Raw genomic sequence first — 15,162 nt, 5'->3', positions numbered from 1 at the left:
AGTCATTTTCACAATGTTGATTCTTCCAATCCAAGAACATGGTATATCTCTCCATCTATTTGTATCATCTTTAATTTCTTTCATCAGTGTCTTATAGTTTCCTCCATACAGGTCTTTTGTCTCCTTAGGTAGGTTTGTTCCTAGATATTTTATTCTTTTTGTTGCAATGGTAAATGACTCTATACCCATTTAACAACTCCCTATTCTCCCCTTCCCTCATTCTCTGGCAACCACCATTCTATTTTCTATGTCTATAAATTCAACTACTCTAGATACATCATATAGGTGGAATCATACAGTATTTGTTCTTTTGTGCTGGCTTATTTAGCAAATGTCTTCCAGTTTCATCTATGTTTCAGCACGTGTCAGAATTTCCTTTATTTTTAAGGCTAAACAACTTTTCATTTTATGTATTACTGCATTTTGTTTATCCTTTCATCTGTCAGTGGACACTTGGATTACTTCCATCTTTTGGCTGTTTTGAACAATACTGCTATGAATGTGGGTAAATATCTCTTCAGGTCCCCACTTTCACTTAATTTTGGTATATACCCAGAAGTGGAATTGTTAGATCATATAGTAATCCTATTTTTAATTTTTCAAGGAAATGCCATAATATTATTGTGTAGTGCCTGAACCATTTTACATTTCCACCAACAGTGCACAAGGGTTTCAATTTCTCCGTGTCTTTGCCAACACTTGTTATTTTCTAATTTTTTTGTTAGTAGCCATCGTAATGGGTATGAGGTAGTTTATAATGATTTTTAATACTTTTATTTGCATCCTACCTATTACCAACAAAAACTTAGAGTGGTAATATAGAGGTAATGAATATTAAAAATATATGTTAAGTGCAGAATTAATCAAGAAGATGGATTAGCAGATAAAAACCTCTCTGAGTAAAAATGAAATTGTATTTATCTTTTTGATGTCATGGGGACCTCAATTGGTTTATAAGCCAAAAGGACAGGGAAAGAGGGCCAAATACAGCAAGAAGATCAGTTTAAAAAGAGTACATTGGAGAGAGGAATATTAGAAGACAAAACTTAAATATCTTCTATTTGAGCTTCTATCTAGTGGGAAAAAAAGTTACATGAGAAGTCAACAAAATTTTTATTTAAAAAACAGCAAGTGGGCTTCCCTGGTGGCGCAGTGGTTGAGAGTCCATCTGCCGATGCAGGGGACACAGGTTCGTGCCCCAGTCCGGAAAGATCCCACATGCCGCAGAGCGGCTAGGCCCGTGAGCCATGGCTGCTAAGCCTGCCCGTCCGGAGCCTGTGCTCCTCAATGGGAGAGGCCATAACAGTGAGATGCCCGCGTACCACAAAAAATAAATAAATAATAATAACATTAAAAATAAAAATGCAAGTATTTTACGTTTTGTGGGCCATGGGTCTCTGCCTTTATAGTGCAAAAGCAGGCATATAAAAGAGTAAATGTAAACAAAAGAACACAGCTCGCTGTGTCAATAAAACTATATTGTAGGTGGAAGGCCAGATTTGCACAACAGATTGTAGACCAAGGAATTACTTAAGAACACTGACTGCTTATATTTTCTCATAGTTCTAAGACAAGAGAAGCCTTTACATGGACGTCCACATGCAGTGTAAATCAAGTTAACTTTTTTGTCTAATACCATCTAACTTGTTTTGAGAGTATGGACCTGTTTGTTGCATACTTTTAAGAACACCAATATAAAACCTGTCTTTGAAGCAGAAGATCTATCCGTCACTGATTATATTGTACCAGCTCTTTAAAATAGCTGTTTGTAGGTGGGTCCCCACATTTTCGTGTTCATTCACACACCTGGCTTTCTCACATCTTAGGTACTATTTTAGCAAATAGCTTATCTGAAAGGTGTATACAGAAATATTTTTCTTCCTGATGCCATGCCTATATTAATTTTTTAAAAACATTACTAACATAGGTAAACCTGCTATTTTTTCCCTCAGGTTTAATTTTTATCCTTTTAAAGTAGTCTTCAGTAAATAGTATATGCTTAGTTTCACAAAGAAAAAACAAAAACACATCCATGAACTAAAATCACAGCAGGAATTGAGAACTGAAATTAGTCAGTTGTCTGTGAAGTGACTGATGGTTCTAAGGTGTAATCTTATAAATTGTGATTCATGCTTAGTTTTATGTTTTCTTGTCAATTTTTTAAATGAATTTTTATTGAAGGATATATACAATGTTGTGTTTGTTCCTGCTGTATCTCATCAATTTTTGATAGGTAAATAGGAAACATACACACACAGTAAAAATCTTTGTTTCTAGGCTAGGAGATGAGTTATTAAATATATGTAACTTTCCTTTCTACGTTATTTTGTCCTCTCTCTCAACTCTCCATTATAATTTCTAACAATTAGCACCTATTGATTCAGCCCAGAAATAACAAAGAGCCATTCAGACCGTAATTCCTCTTATTCTTGGTACTCAGGGAAGTAAGCTGGACATGATTTGGAACATATCCTTACATTTTTATGTAAGTGTATCCATCGTCTTATACAAAATCAGATAAGGTGTTTGTTATGTAGCAAAGTTTATTAAAGACCGTAGAAGAAGTATAAGTGGTAAGTGAAAAGAGATAACATTAAACTAAATACTGAATAAGAAAAGAATGTGGATAGTGAATAGAACTTATGATTTTTCTTAACTTTAAAGACAGTAAGATCAGGTAGAAATGCATTTTCTTGTGCTAATTGGTGGGACAAATCATGTTTTATTTTCTTTCATTATCTGTTTGACCTACTGTAAAAATATATTGAATTCAGGACTGATTTATTCAATTTTTATTTTTTCTTAAATTTGCCTTAAACTGGATTCAGGTTTGCCTTTATGCTACTTAGAAAAATGCCAAAACAAAAAGGATATGAAAACTAAAACCCAAATGCTAACCAAGATTAATAATGTAAAATCCTATTGTCATGTTTTGGTAGGTATAATCAGTTATTATTATATTATTATTATAAAATAGAAACCTTTTGTGTATATAGACTAAAGTTATTTTCTAAAGAATACCACTCTGATATGGTCAAATAAGTAAATTTTTGGTGTTGTGTTTGCATATATATGTTTTCCTCTGCTATTGACTATAAATGCTTGATTAATGGGGGACTCTAGGGAAAGTTGAATCACTGTTACATATCTGTGCTTACATATTTGGTAGCTATTGACTAGAATTTCTGGTGGGAAAATTCTGGGCTACTGTAGAGTGGATCATATGGGGACTAAAGAAAACTAAGTCTCTAATTATTGGTTCAACAGAGAGGTTTCCTATTAGAGTGGTATAGATTTGGCCCTAAAGCTGTCTTAGGTTTCTTTGCAACTATTTTCCATTATATTTAAATGTGTTCTTTTTTCTTCTACATATGTGTGTGTTTCTGTGTATGGTATACACATATTATATTGCATACACACATGCACATATAAGTTACGAAACAATCCTGGTCTGGGCAGGTTTTTTTGGAGGGGTGGTGGGGTTGTTTGTTTTGTTTTAATTCTTAGCTACCAGCCTTTTGCAGTTCAACCTCAACTTTCTGAGAAATGGAAGCTTGAGGAGGATAAAGTGGGGAAAGAGTAATTTTTTAAATGCAACATAATCTTAAGGTTATTTTCATTCTGTTGCCCCTTTTTTTCTGTGGAAGAAGAGTCAAAAAGCAGTCTAGGGGAAGCAAACCTCACTTCTAGACTTTAAAAGTTTTCTAAGAATCAAGACCTCTAAGAACAGGGACCAAAATGAGGCAAAGATTAAAAAATGTTTTGACTCAACATCATATTAAAAAAATAGTTTTGAATAATTTGACATATGTAGCTGTATTTTTTACTTAATTATGTCCATACAACCTGAAAATGCTACTTGAAAAATCTAATATTTATAAGTTATCTTTAGGATCCAACTCCGGCATCACTGGAAAAAATATCAACAGACATGTGCTTAAAGTATTTAACAATAATAAATGACCTTCATTCTTATAATTTTTATAATGCTAAGGCTTTCACTCCCATTATTGCTTATATTACTTCATTCAGTTGTTCATTCAGTAAATATTAAATTCCTGATAGGTGATTAATATGTCCTTGCTATCAAGAAGCTTGCAGTTTTAAGGGGAGATAAACAAACATTTCCTGATTGTTCCCCAGGTAACTCTTTCTTTCTTTCCTACAATATGTAACATGGTGGCGCAGCCTCTAAACACTGTATTCACTTACTTATATGTGTTCCTATTAATTCATCCTAGCCATTAGCCTCTATATGAAAAAGACAAGTCAGGGAAACATGTAGGAGGCAGAAGATGAGGAGGACACCAGGTATAGGGAATATCATCTGGAACAGCTCCATATTGTTGCTGGAGCTTTTACTGCCAGGGGTGTGTGCTAGAAAGTATGGTCAAACAGATATAACCCAGTGAGATTCTGCAGATGTTGCATGATATGCCTGTGAGTTTAGTTTAGTTAGTTAGTGTATTTCCTTTTTACTGTAGAAGATGAAGGAATGGATGTGAGAGGTAAGAGATGAGAAAGATTAATTTAGTGGCACTATGGAATTGGATTGGAGAAGGAGAAGATCAGATACTGGGAGGTTTTACATTGTACCTATTGCAATAATTCAGGTAAAATAAAATTGAGGCTCTGAAGTAGGGCTGTGAGAGCTGAGAGCAGGGAGCAAATGTGAGGAAGTGTAATGAGTAGTTCTTAGCACCTGATTAGATATGGTCAGAAGAATAGGAGCAAGAATCAGCAAGGCGGGTGCAAAATTTAAGGAATAGCTCTAAGTCAGGATGTCTTCAACACTTCTTCTGACCAATTGCATGGTGGTGTCAGTTTACCAATAGAATAAGAGAGGGGAACATTATGAGTTCTGATTTGACCGCTTATGTTTAGGATTCCTGTGATATCCTGGTGGAAAGATCCAGTAAGCCCTCAGGTATACCTGATTATGTCTGTAAATCAAGTGTGAAGTGTGGGCAGGAGAGGTGGATTTGGTATTACTTGCTGTATGCTCTAGCAGAAAAACTGTAAGCCTTAAAGCTGGTCAAATTCAGTTATTATTCCACCATTCATGATTATTGGGAGTAATAGAAATAATGTAAGTTATTTTTTCACTGAAATTGGCATGTGGTAGGAATAAAAAAATGGCAATCGTTAGTATTATCAGCTTATAGGTATTATGTGAAGCCATGGCATCAGTGGGATTACATATTTGTTCTTCATAACCGCCCTATGTGGCGTGAGAAACTAAGGCCCAGTGAAATTGTATGACTGCCCACGCTCACAGAGTGCAATATTCAGACACACTGCAATGACTATGTTCTAATTCTGTGTCTAGGGATATTATTTCAACATGACTTATTCATAGTTATTTTTAGTTCTGTTATTGTCCTATTCTTTTGACCTTAGCATAGATTAGATAACTCTCTGGTTAGAGGGATCTTTTGTGATAATAGAGAAAAAGTAAAGTTAACTCACATGAGTACTGAACTTCTGTAGCGTGATGCTAGTATTAGCTGCTGATGTACAGAGCTGGTATTCTTAAACCTGGTTATTACTTGCTAAGGAGTTGACTTGGAAATACTGGATATTTGTCATAAGTAAGTTGGAAATATTAAATAATTACATGAATATATACCTTTTAAAAGAAAATTTTGTATAATACATGTATATTTAGAAAATAAACGAATTGGGAAAGAAAATTTTTACTTTAAAAGCATAATCTTGCAGTCCTTAAAAAATCAAATTTCGTTAACAAGAATTAACAGAAGATATAGTTTATAAAATTTATTGGTTTTTTTTTGCTAGAGACATGTTTATCATATAAAGTGAGATGTGAATTTACCATCCTTTTTTCAATAAGCAATAAAATTATTTTGCAAAAGAAATTCAATTTTGCCATAATTTGTTCCTTTTTAAGTTTGCTTCTTCCCTAGAGTATTCTTACTGGTTTTCTGTATTTTCTCTTTTATCAAAATATATTACTAGTATATGGCTTAATACATTTAGAAATTCTCTTAATTACATAACTATTAAATAGATACATCTCTAAAATTAACTTTTTGCCATCATTAGAGTTCAGTGTTGTATTCCCCTAACGTCTGGCAAGAAAGTATACATTATGTATTATGGAAATGTAAAATAAACCCTCTCAGATTCTTTTAAGTTTTCATAATGCAGAATAACTGAACATATGGTCTCCACAAACCACTATAGGTTGATTGGTAGAGGAAATAAAGGAGTGGGGAGGAAAATCTTAGGCAAGTTATGATCTCAGGATTTGTGTTTACCCTCTTGACAAAATGAATTTGTAGTAATGAGTTGCATTAAACTCTACCTAATACTTATTACTACAGACATAATTTATGTTAAATTGAATAAACAGATATTTTTAAACACTGATAATTGTTGTTTTGCTAAATTCTTTTTCCCTCAACATTGTAACTTTTTAGAATCCTGGTAACAATATATAATATTAACCACTGGTATTCATTATTTGTATTCAATTTTTAAAATTACACTGGTTTTATTTCTATTAAAAAATAACTAATTTTCCAAAAATGCTTAAACCTGCTATTAAAATCACCTACCTTTCAGCTGAAAAGTGATGTATACTTTTCTTATCAAATTGGCTTTAGTGGAGAGTTCCTTTTTATTTATAACAGGATGCTGAAAGGATTCTGGGATCCTGCGGGAATTTTTACCATGTTCCTGATCATTCCACCAACCAGTGTAGCTGAATGACAGGACACAACACAGGCTTGTTGATCTCAGATGTGAGCTCTCCTCAAATGGTTACAATGGAAATGAACTAAAATCCTGAGCCAAGTCATTCAGAAGATTTTAAATGTCTATTAATCAGGCTAGCAAATGTTTTGTGATTACTTTGTGAAGACTGTTTTGAAATGCAGCTTTTTTTTAGGGTCCTGAATCTAAGTTGTGGTAATTGCCTTTGTTGAGTGTTTTGAAAGAGCCTTAAAAGCTCTATCAGTAACTTGATAAACTTGAGAAAAGTAAGAAAAACCAATAATTCTAGAAAGTACATTTGGTGTTTTTGAGAGTTTTTCTTATGTAATGTAAATAAATCACATCTGTCCCATTGTACATGTCAACTTTGGCTAATTGCTTTGCTAACGTTTGTTTTTTGAATGCCTACTATGTGTTAGAGGCCTTGCACATATGATCTCATTGGATCTCATGTAAACTGCACTATAATCCCAGGGAGCAGGTCTTCGTTACATCAAATTTAATGCTGAAGAAACTATGTCTAGGTGGAAAAGTGGCTTGCCTAAGGTCACCAAGGATCTCAAGAACTAAAGCATATATCCAAACTTTGTGGTCTTCTTACCATTCCACAGTACCCCATACAGTAATCACAGGAAAGTAAGTAAAGAGTGGTAAAGTGGCTTAAGGAAAGAGGAGAGATGAGAAAGTTGTAGTTATTGCTTTAATAGAGAAATCTGAATACACTTTCTGGCATGGCAAGAAGTAAATGGAAAACAAAAGTTTGAAATATTTAAAGAGGAGAAGGTGGGGAAGAATAAGAGACTAGAAAAGAACAGCATAGGCAGCTGTGTTACTGTTTGAAAGTTGTAAGGATACTCTTCCTCATTGAGAGTTTGGTGATGATGGAAAAAATTCTAAGTTAGAACATGAGAGCCAAGTGAGCGGGCGGGGGAGTGGAGGAGGGAGAGAGAGAGAAGAGAAAACCTTATCTCCAGGAGCACACCCAACAGAAAATGTTATGTGGGGAAAGGAAACTCCACAGCAAAGTAGAGAAATATAGACAAAGAACATTAAAGTGTTCCTTAACTACTTTTACCTTTATGGGAGGTCTTAGCCAGTTAACTTTTATGGGATAGAAGGAAGAAAAGAACAAAATAAAACATTTTATTGTAATAGATGGAACAAGTGGGAATGATACCTTTATTGAACATTAGTTTTATTTTTTATTTGTATTTAAAAAAAGTAATATCTCTTGAATGTATTACAATGAAATAAGTTATTATTTTTTCAATGGAATTCTAAGAGGTCTACAAAATTGTTATCCCTTCGAGCATATAAAAATAAAACCAACACACAAAGCTGGTTTGAGCCAGTTTGTCTAGCTATAAGTTATACTCAGCTATAAATAATTAATTGCTTTGAAAAGGAGTTAATACTATCAGGTCACTGAATAACCCCGTTAGTAACTTATTATGAAAAATATATTATTTTCAAAAATGCAGGAACAGTAGTATTTTAGCAAATTACTAGTCCGTAGCAAGAGCTTGTGTTTTGCTTGAGTATAGTGATGACATCTGCCACCATGCCGTTAGAGAATATTACTATTAGGAAAAATGTAGGGCATTTTGTAAGTTAAAAATTGAAGATAAATTCATCCTTAAGTGTATTATGCTATGTTACTGGAGCTTTGTAGGCTCCAGTAACCTGGATGACTAAAATGAATGTACTATATGAATGATGACTATATGAATGCACAATACTCATGTATGAGGAGGTGGAAATGGAAGAAATGAAAGTGAATGAGGAGAAAGAGACGAGAGCAAAATAAATGTATGTAAAATTCAATAAAGAATGACCTAATTGAGCATTCATTCAAAAACTTGAGTTCTTATACTTTGTGCATGTATTTCACTTTTAAATAATCTAAGTCAACTATAGAGCATAAGTGAAAAAAATAAGTTAAAAAGTCTTATTTGCTGAGTTGAAAAATGAGGTAATTCATTTTGAGCTAAGCCTTTAGGCCAAAACTTTAGTCAAAAGAAAAAAGTGAGTTCTGCCAAAGACTTAGCCATATGTTAAAGAACAATAGTTCAATATATGTAGTATGGTAACTACTTCTTATTATGGATTGAACTTTTTAAACTATAACTATTCAGAACAATACAGATAACCAAAGAATTTCCATTACTGAATATATGGAGCAGACACCACCCATATACTGGTGCACAAACTGTATTATGTAATATAAAAAAGATCATTGGAATCTTTCTCCCAAATCTCCAGAGTGCCAATTTACAAGCAGCCTATTTGGATGTATCTAATTATATCAAAAATTTATATTCATCCTACAGATATTTCCCATGATCTCTTTTAGCAGTAAAAACATTCCAGATTTTTTAAATTTCCAGTGAATTATCACCTGGGCCTGGAATTATAGAGGCAGTAAAGCAATAAAAGTTAGGAGCAGGGAATTCAAGGTTAGAAAGACCAGAATATAATCCCAACTCTGTCTTATATTAGCTGTGTGCCCTTGAGTAAATTCTTTTAACTTCTCATTGTTTAGGTTTACTTATCTTTTAAGTGGAGATAATAATTTGCCTCATGGGGGTTACTCTGATGATTAACTTAATTTAGCACAGTGCTTAGTACCAAGGGCTCAGTGGTTGTTAGTATAATTTTCATTGAAATTATGGATTTCCCTTAAAATCCTTGGGATCATTAGATAGGTTAAAAAATACTTGTGAGAAAGGAAAATTAAAAAATGAAACATTAAAATTTGAGAAATAAATTGTACTTCATTAAAAAATGCTCTTCAAATGAAATGGCAAATACTCTATATATATAGAGAGAGAATTTGTATATTTCCTGAATATGGTAGGAATTCTTTACGGCATATAAGATAAATAGCCCAGTTTAAAAAAAAAATGAGGCAAAAGATTTGAACAGACAAATGAATATGTAGGACTAGCCAATAAGTATATGACAAAGATGCTAAACATCAGTAATCATTAGAGAAATGCAAATTAAAACCACAAAGGGAAACCACTTCACACCCACTAGCATGACTAAGGTAAAAAGACTAATAATACCAAAGATCGGCAAGAGTATAAAGCAACTGGAACTTTCATACATTCCTGGTTGGAGTGTAAAATGTACTTTGGAAAGCAGTTTAGTAAATTTTTATATAGTTAAACATATACCTACCCTGTGATGCCACAGCTAGATATTTAACCAAGAGAAATAAGAACATGTCCACAACAGACTCCTACATGAATATTCATATTAGTCAAAAATGGGGAAAACCCCCCCACAAATGCCCATTAATAGATGAATGGATTAAACAAATTCTGGAATATTCACCAATGAAATAGTACTCAGCAACAAAAGAGAATGAATTAAGGATACATGAAACAACATGGATGGATCTTGATAGATATTGTATCGAACAAAAGAAATTGTAGGTACTGCTTGTTAAGCATTCAGTAACGGGGAAAACATTGTACTTGGCTTCATGAAGACTAAAGACTCCCTGGGATGTAGAGTAACATAATTTCAAAACATCTTGGTAATGTATATAGTGACTGAGAGTTGCCCAGTTTTGTGGGCACTGTGGGGATGCCCAACATTATCCATGGCCCTGATGAATTTAAGTGTAAGAATGTTTTTTAGGGTGGGGGAAGGGAGTCATGGATACTTACTAGAGGGAGTGGCATCTTTACTGAGTTGAAAGAATGATTAAGAGGTAGCAGGAGAGCTTCCCTGGTGGCGCAGTGGTTGAGAGCCCGCCTGCCGATGCAGGGGACACGAGTTTGTGCCCCGGTCCGGGAAGATCCCACATGCCGCGGAGCGGCTGGGCCCGTGAGCCATGGCCGCTGAGCCTGCGCGTCCGGAGCCTGTGCTCCGCAACAGGAGAGGCCACCGCTCCGCGGCATGTGGGATCTTCCCAGGGAACGAACCCATGTCCCCTGCATCGGCAGGCGGACTCTCAATGACTGAGCCACCAGGGAAGCCCGAGAATCTTTTTATCCCTTCTCTCACTGAGCTTTCAGAGCAACTGCTTTGTAGGTAGAATATGACAGTTAGGCATGGTTGTTTGTTATATAAGATGTGTTGTTATGACTTGTAAAGAGATCAATAGCTAATGGGAAATGGTACATTAGATTTATAAGAGAAATGGAAATACAATAATGTCAGAGCTCAAGAGATGTTGCTTTTTTGAAAAGTTCCTTCAATCTTCTAAGTCCTCATTCTTGCAGAAGAAATAATGATATTCTTTAGCAATTATTTTTCATTAAAAATTAAAGAGGAAAATGTGTCCTTATTTTGAGTTTCCTAAGCATGCTATTCCCCCCTTCCAGCCTTATTTCCCCGCAAACGGTGAAAGCTAGCTGACTCAGAAAAATATTTAAAAGTCAATATTTTTATTAATTGCCTCACAACACAAGATAACACAAGTCCATTCATATTTATCTCAAATGTGTACAATTTTTAAGTTTTTGTTTTCTTGAGTGGGAGGAGATGCCAGCACTTTGTGTACTCATGTGTGTGTTACACTCATTTGATTGCTTCTTCTATAAGAAGGCTATTTTTAAATATTTTAACTTTTATTATTGAATCCCAAAGGTTTTATTTTCCTTGCCGTAGCTGAGTTTTAGGAATCAATGTGTTTAAACAAAAACAAAATTAAACTGTGATACTCCGTGAGAGATTACCACTCTCATTTTGGAGCTGGGATGGCTACATGTGTTTCAGCAGGCAACATGGAAAGAAACTCACAAAAAGCATCTTCTGAGCACTGAAATAGCAGTCACAAATGTGTCTCGCTCTGTTTGAGGCTTAACAGAGAAGTGGAGCTGAGCTTCAGTGAGACCATGTTTTTAAGCCTCTAAGGAAAAAAGGGATATGTACTAGTTTGTAAGAAAGTGGTGTAGTAATTTTAAAAATCAAATCCATGACACTTCATAGTGGGATCACATAGGATTTTATTTTCAAAATGCCTCATAGCAAAATTAATTGTCAAGATTATTTTCTTGGGAAATGCAAGTGTTTAATCATATTTGTGTATATTCAAGTAGAACACAATAGATAGAAAATATCCCTTTTATGGTAGTCCATATTTGATTTTGATTGATTATTTTTCAAGCTATTTTTGTTATTGTTTGCTATTTAATATTTTACTTATTTTTATAAAAGATATTTCTGATAGGATAATATAGTCATCGAGTTGTTTTTTCTAAAGGTATGTATTTGCTGCTCAGATCAGATAATACATATTAGTGATTCTGTACAGAAATGTTATAAGGATATTAGGTTATAGCCTTACAAATGTTATGTAAAGGTTACAATAAGATATCTCACATAATCTTGAAAATTATATGGAAATATCTATCTATCTATCTATATATATATATATATAATTACAATTCCCAAGACTTCTTCAAATATTAAAAAGCCAAGTAAAGAAATCTTATTCCTTTGGTACAGTTACTATTGAACATTGTTATATTGGTCAGTAAATTTTATATATTGATTGGTATAACAAAATTCCTTGAAAAAAATAGTCTCTCCTGATGAATTGGTAAACCTTCTTTCATTAGATATTGATATCTATGTAGTTTATAATCATCTCATTTTTACTCCATTGCCAGGAAAATCAGAGTTAATGTGAGTGTTCAATCATTGTAATTATCCAATTATTAGATTATCTCAAATATTATACTATCTCAAATACATTATGAAAGCAGGAGAATATACATCATAGCTACATATCTGTAACCTATTTGACCTTACACAAATTTGTGAATGGCATCTCTACTTATCCCATTAATTTTTGAGACTGTTGGGTTAGTCGAGATAAGATGGGGGTTATAAACTATAGATGACACCTTGATAAGTTATTGTACATACAGATAGCACATACACAGTATTGATCACTGGTAGACATTAAGTTCAGACTTAAATAGAGATCTGAGTCTGATTTCTCTCCTCAAACACTTTTAAGCCCAAACCTACAATTTCACAGCTAAAGGTTTGTTATTTAGCATAAGGACAACATCATATGCTTATCTTTAGTTAAATGCATATGTGTATGGAAAGAATAAAATTTTAGCACTATCACTTATTTTAAACCTAATGCAAAAGTGTTTCAGATCCTTTCCTTGTGGGAAACTAAAACGAGAAGATAGAATGGATAGAGAAAGAAAAGGGGGGAGGGATTGATTTTATGAAAATGTAAGGACAAGAACACATCAAGGCATAAGTAAGAAATTCAAATTTTGACTGCTAAAGACAACTTTTACCCATGTCCATTATTTTATTCAATTATTTGTCATATTTTTAAAAATTATTATTGGTCTAGGCACTCTACTAGTCACTAACAATTCCATGATTATTTAGACATACTTCCTGAAGACTCTCATAATTTTTTTTTTAATTACTGTACAAATGGGAGGGTGGGAGTTTTTTAGACAGAGGAGGTGAGGTAACTCCATTGCTGGCAGAGAAGATCGTGTCCACCACAACACAGGAACTTGAAAGAACGGAGTGAAATTTGAAAACTGTGGCAGGTATTGTATGATGTATTCCTAAGATTCATGCAGAAGGGTAAGAAAGTATATGACAGGGATAGGGCATGACAGTAGGGCATGAATAACTTGTTATGGGTCATATATGAGGTTAAGAAGTTTATGGAGTTTGGATTTATTCCCAAGGCAGTGGGAGGCATCTGGATTTCTGGACTGATGACATCGGAGCCTCTATGCTTTAGGCCTCCAGGCTTAGGAGCATCACCATACAAAAAAACTTGCCATGGTACTGTTACTCTCCCTTCTGCCCTCAAATTAATATTCTGTAAGGTTAGTTGATACCTGAGTGAAATCATGGTAACATGCTTTTCATGTCGCTTTTCTTACTGACTTTGAATCCCTCAGATCTTGATCTGAGAAAGGATCTTGCAAAAATTCACATAATTTTTATTATAAATTTACTGGAACACGGGCCATATCAATATGTATGGCTTTTAGCACCATACCTTAATGAGAGAAAGTTTATGAATAATCACTAATGATATCGACTCATACTGGCGAAATGAAATACTTATAAAGCATTTCCTTTATGCTTAATTGGGTGGGGACTTCCCTGGTGGTACAGTGGTTAAGAATCCTCCTGCCAATGCCGGGGACACAGGTTCGAGCCCTGGTTCAGGAAGATCCCACATGCTGTGGAGCAACTAAGCCCGTGCACCACACCTACTGAAGCTGGTGTGCCTAGAGCCCGTGCTCTGCAACAAAGAGTAGCCCCTGCTCACCACAACTAGAGAAAGCCCGCGTGCAGCAACGAAGACCCAACACAGTCAAAAATAAATAAATAAATTTAATTGCATGACAGTCTCCAGTTCATTAATTTATTGTAAAATCAATTTTGGTCTTAGAGTTGGCTTTGAATTCTTATCGTACAAGACTTGTTAGTCAAAGAGAATGAATAACATGAGACTGTGTTTTTTAAAAGAAAATGAAAATGATGCTCAAATTCTTTTTTGTAGTATCTGTATTATTGGGCTATTTTTAAGCCAGTAAAGAAATGCAGTTTACATCAGTTGTCTGTTCTTTAGGTTGTAAGGATATTATAGGGTGTCTCCAGTGACTCATGATCCATAAGATCATCCATAATATCTTGTATTACAAGTCGATCCATTTTCCATAATGTGTTTCCCTAGAGAGAAAAAAAATTCAGAAAGATTTTACAGTTGTCTCTTTGTTCCAATTTCTTTTTGTAGGCTTACAAATTACTGTGGGTAGACAAATTGCCCTTCATTGTCTTCTGAAATGATTTAAATAGCTTAAGCAAATTTTTTAAAAAAGTATATTCCTGCACCTGTGTTTTAGAAATTTGATGTTAGGCATATTCATAGAAACACAGCATACGTTATAAATTTATTATTTTTGTGGATATAATTCTGAATGGATATTATGACTGCATTTATTTGCCATTTTAGATATGTAGTGTGATTTAGCTCAGGATAAAGGCAATACAGAATCCAAAAAATATAATACCATTTAGGATTTTTGCTGTAAAATCTATTACACTGTAGGAGGTTTCACATTTCTAAAGTGAAAACAGTGAGTACTGTGGGGTCAGGGACTAACCAGTGAATGAAAGTCAGAACTCAAAATGAAGTGCCTTTTCTGTTTAACACTGGGCAATGATAGAAACTGATAATGTTTGATTAATGAACGGCAGCCTTGCAGTGGGTGAAAACATCTGCAAGAAGTGATTTATTATTTCAAAGGTATTGGAAGCTTGCAGTATCTTGCAGATTTAAGTATGTGTGCCTGAGTAAAATAAATGAGATGCAACATGTGAAAAATGAAAACGCTTTACTTGTAAAGGATGTGTCACAAGCAGGGTATTTTTGTTCAAGTACACTTTGTCATGGGGACTTTTAAT

General features: G+C 34.2%; 1 protein-coding gene across 2 annotated transcripts in view; it reads left to right on the top strand.

Moving 5' to 3' along the window:
* The window catches only part of DPYD (dihydropyrimidine dehydrogenase), an 817,544-nt gene that overhangs the window by 269,777 nt on the left and 532,605 nt on the right, over positions 1-15,162 (top strand). The gene's annotated exons all lie outside the window — the stretch shown is intronic.

Source organism: Mesoplodon mirus (assembly GCF_964341445.2).
Source record: "Mesoplodon mirus genome assembly, chromosome: 3".
NCBI lineage: Eukaryota > Metazoa > Chordata > Mammalia > Artiodactyla > Ziphiidae > Mesoplodon > Mesoplodon mirus.
This window is presented reverse-complemented; position numbering and strand designations above follow the sequence as displayed.